General features: G+C 37.7%; 1 non-coding gene across 1 annotated transcript; it reads right to left on the bottom strand.

Annotated features, from left to right (window-relative positions):
* Nucleotides 1-4125: 4125 nt before the first annotated feature.
* LOC130859736 (small nucleolar RNA SNORA27) lies at nt 4126-4252 on the bottom strand. The gene has a single exon (XR_009055290.1). It is a non-coding gene; the product is annotated as a small nucleolar RNA SNORA27 (small nucleolar RNA).
* Nucleotides 4253-4849: the final 597 nt, after the last annotated feature.

Below are 4849 nucleotides of genomic sequence, written 5' to 3'. Positions count from 1 at the left end.
CTAGATCTAGATCCAAGAAAATGCACATATATGTACACAAACAGACCTGTTCAAGAATCTCCATAGCAGTGTTATTTGTAATTGTCACAGACTGGTAACAACACAAATGTTTGCAACCCACATGCAGACAATAGAACAGTATATAAAATATATGTTTAAAATAGCTCCAACAAATCAACTTTAAAAAAGATCAATGACTCAAGAGCAGAAGGGAATAAGGATAGAAACACATTCATGGGAGAGAAAATGCAATAAAATATAGGACTATAAAAACATGAAAAGATGTTCAACTTCACTAAAAAAAAACAAACCCTCACAATCTGACTGTAGAAGTAGGGTCTTTAAGGAGGTAACTATGTTAGAAATACTGTATAGCGCAGGGAACTCTACTCAATGCTCTATAATAACCTATATGGGAAAAGAATCTGAAAAAGAATGAATATATGTACATGTATAACTGAATCATTTTGCTGTACACCTGAAACTAACACAACATTGTAAATCAACTATTCTCCAATAATTTTTTTTTCAAATGAGGTCATTAGGATGGGTCCTAGTCTAATCTGACTGGTGTCCTTATAAGAAGAGGAGATTAGGACAGAGATATGCACAGAGGAAAGACTGTGTGAAGATAAAGTGAGGAGACGGCCATCTACAAGCCAAGGAGGGAGGCCATGGAAGTCACCAACCTTGCTGACATCTTGATCAGGGGCTTCCAGCCTCAAGAACTGTGAGAAAATAAATTTCTGTTGTTTAAGCCAACCAATCTGTGGTACTTTGTCATAGGAGCCCTATCAAACTAATACACATGTAAACAAGAAGATAGACATTAAACACACTAAGATGGTTGCTGTAAGGCAGGTGGAAGTGGAGAATTCAAAAGGGGGACAAAAGCATAATGGAAGAAGCACTTTGCGTATATCAGTAGCAGAAATGAGCCCTCTTACCATGAGGTTAAAAAACAAAAAGAAATGAAATGATAAACCAAAGCCCTCACAGTATCAACACAATCTGAGCATATAACTGGATTCCTCAAATGTCAAAAACCACTACGTTTCCACTCCCATGGTGTCCCATGGTTAGAGTCTTTTATTCTTCTTTCACTGTTCCCAATACCACAGTCACATCTTGCTTCAGTAGTGCAATTTTTCATTTATTCCCAGTCTTCTTCTTCCTAAAAATGAATTGAGGTGATTGACAAACTACTTCTGATACAAAAGAGAAGAATAAATACTTGAGGAAGTGAGAGCCATTGGAAAATATGTACAGGAAGATAACAGATTATTGCACAAGAAACGCCATCATTTCCTTTGAGTTGGCAAAGGTGGTCACTGATTTGGCTCTGAGTTTTTAGCAAAGAAAAAAGGAGACTATGTTGCTGCAGGTACAATAAAGTAGATGTTATCACAACAAGCTCAGCCAGGTGCTTAGGTGATCGGTTGTAACTCTTTGAGATGGAAATATGGATTTTTTTTCTTTCATTAACACCTTGAACTGTGTTGCTGGATCTTCCTTTTCATTCCTTAATAATGTCTTGAACAGAATCCAGAACTTTCCAGTTACTTTTGCGTTTTACAACTCAGTCCAGTCTAAAGCCTCAACAAATTTAAAGAGGATAGGAATTATTTCAAGCATCTTTTCTGACCACCAATGGCATGAAACTATAAATCAACCACAGAAAGAGAAACAAGAAAAAAACAATTATGTGGAGACTAAACGATAAGCTACTAAAAAACCAATGGGTCAACAAGGAAATAAAAAATACCTCAAGATAAATGACAATGAAAACACAACCATACAAAAGCTATGGGATGCAGCAAAAGCAGTCCTAAGAGAGAAGTTCATAGCAATATAGGCCTTCCTCAAAAAACAAAACAAAACAAATCTCAAATAAACAATCTAACTTACCACCTAAAAGAATTAGAAAAAGAAGAACAAACAAAACCTGAAGTCAGCACAAGGAAGGAAATAATAAAGATCAGAGAAGAAATAAAGAGATTCTTTAAAAACAGAAAAAATCAATAAAACCAAGAGCTGGTTCTTTGAAAGGATAGACAAAATCAACAAACCTCTGGCTAGGCTCACCAAGAAGAAAAGAGAAAGGACCCACAAAAACAAACAAAACTCAGTCCAGTCTAAAGCCTCCATCTCTTTTGTGATTTACATCTCCTCCCCTCCCTTGAGCAAATGTTTGCATCCAGGCACTACCTGCCTGGATTTGAGCAGGAATCAGCTCCTGCTCAGCCTCTTCCACTCTCCCAGGAACCTAGCCCACAACCTCCTCCTGGGCTCCCCTCACATATGAGCCATCCTATGAGAGGGGCAAGACTAACTGAGTACAGGGAAATGTTTATCAATGGGTCTCCCATCCCCCCAAAAAGAGAGTTTGCATATATATACGTGTATATGGTTATTATAAATTTTACTAATATAAAGGATGTGTAACATACAATTTACAAATTTTAAAATATGTAATACTCTTCATTGTAAATTCTATGTAGCCAACTGACTCTGACATAATGCATTCTTTTTTTTTTTAATTTATTTGTTTACTTATTTTTGGCTCCATTGGGTCTTCATTGCTCCATGCGGGCTTTCTCTAGTTGCAGCAAGCAGGAGCTACTTTTCATTGTGGTGCATGGGCTTCTCATTGTGGTGGCTTCTCTTGTTGCAGAGCATGGGCTCTAGGTGCGTGGGCTTCAGTAGTTGTGGCACGTGGGCTCAGTAGTTGTGGCTCAAAGGCTGTAGCGTGCAGGCTCAGTAGTTGTGGCACACAGGCTTAGTTGCTCCACAGCCTGTGGGATCTTCCCAGGCCAGGGATTGAACCCATGTCCCCTGCATCAGCAGACGGATTCTTAACCGCTGTGCAACCAGGGAAGTGCTGACACAATGCATTCTTGACTTTTGGTGAACTCTTGTATCCACAGCTAACCTATGGTTGCAACTGACAAATAAGTGTAGTTCTGAGACAAATGTTTGATATTTTCCTTGATGTGGTGTACACACACACACACACACTCGAATACTACTCAGCCATGAAAAGGAATGAAATTTTTCCATTTGTGCAACAAGGATAGACTTGGAGGGCATTATACTGTGTGAAATAAGTCATACAGAGAAAGACAAATACTGTTTGATATTACATATATGGAATCTAAAGAATACAACAAACTGGTGAATAAAGCAAAAAAGAAGCAGACTCGGATATAGAGAACAAACTAGTGGTTACCAGTTGGAGGGAGGGGCAATATAGGGGTAAGGAAGTAGGAGGTACAGACTATTTGGTGTAAGATAGGCTACAAGGATGTATTACACAACACAGGGAATATAGCCAAAATTGTGTAATAACTGTAAATGGAGTATAACCTTTATAAATTGTATTAAAAGTAAAAAAGAAATTAAAAAAAGACAAAAATAAAACAATGAAGTTTTGTGTTGAAACTTGCTTGTCAACGGTGCGAGTCACTTTCGCTGAATCAGACAATACTTTTGAACACTGGAAGAGATTCCCTCAATTTTTCTGTGCTATTCATGATATGGTGGCTATAGACATGCCCAGTTTTAAACCCAATCTGCATGGTTAACATTTCTCCATCAATTTCTTAAGTCTATTAAGAATTAAGACAATTAACACCATAGTAAATTAAGCCCCAATGTGTCGCATTTGACAATTTCCATGGTGTAAATACTGATGGCCAACTTGACATCATTAATGTGCAGCTGGGTAGAGACACTTCATGGTAACACACCAGTAGACAGTATCTATCACTGGGATAGGTAATATCTATTATTAGGCATAGATAATAGCAAAATACAGTAAAGTAATGAGTATTTATTTTCTTTGTTTTTAATGTAATGTGTTTTATTGAAAATTTGTACAATTTATTTTTTTTTTTTTTTTTTTTTTTTGTATTTACAATCATTTATTAAATCTTACTGAATGGGGCCTTGAGGCAAACATCCCCACTTTCAAGCTCTCTTTTGATGAGGTGATAGACTCTGAAATACCAAACAATTTAAGCAAAACCAGACCAATAAAATTTACAACTTATTAAAATTTTTACACTCTGAAAACTAGAACTGCTTAGTTAACAAACCCCACAAGACTTTCCAGTAAGTTTATTATAATGTTTCCTCTGACAGGTTACAAGACAAACACCTAGTTTGCTTGAGTTTTAAAAGGGTATTTCCTTTGCCCCACTTGAATGACCAATAAAGACATAAGTCCAATTGGCAAAGTGAAAGGGGGGTTGTACAATTTAATTTTTAATCTTGGCTGAGTTTAACAACTGGCTCACACAATTCCTGGAAATTTCAGTCAGTTCTCAGGACCCAATACGAGTTGGCCCCAGCACAGCTGGCTTAAACAATTAAACAAGAGTGTGTTGGCATGCCAGTCCTGCCCATGGCCCTTCTAGTGGAACTGGTCCTGTCCACAGCTCCATTATAATCGAGGCTGGGGGACTCGCCTTGGCCAGAGCTAGTTGGATCAAACTGAACACACATAACCTAAGAGAACCAGTTGCTGTTTAGACTGAGTCAGAGTCTCTGTTTCTCAGGATTAGAACCAAAATCCAGAGAAAGCAGCCAGAAGGTAGCAGGGCAGAAGACAGACACGAGAAGTGAAACTGAGTTTGTTGATGGTAAAATACCAGCACGAGAATAAATCATTACAAACTCTCTATGCTGAGGTCATAAATCTATTCCTGTTCTGAACTTTAGGGTATTCAGATTTCCCCTTTTTATTTTTATTTTTTTCATCTTTGCTCTACCCCCACCTACCCTACCCATCTTTGAGCTAGGACCAAAAACATCTATGACAGCTGTCACATCATTCACTGTAACTGGA

The sequence above is a fragment of the Hippopotamus amphibius genome, chromosome 8 (assembly GCF_030028045.1).
Source record: "Hippopotamus amphibius kiboko isolate mHipAmp2 chromosome 8, mHipAmp2.hap2, whole genome shotgun sequence".
NCBI classification, from domain to species: Eukaryota; Metazoa; Chordata; class Mammalia; order Artiodactyla; family Hippopotamidae; genus Hippopotamus; species Hippopotamus amphibius.
Note: the sequence above shows the minus strand (reverse complement) of the source record. Positions and strands in the feature narration are given on the sequence as shown.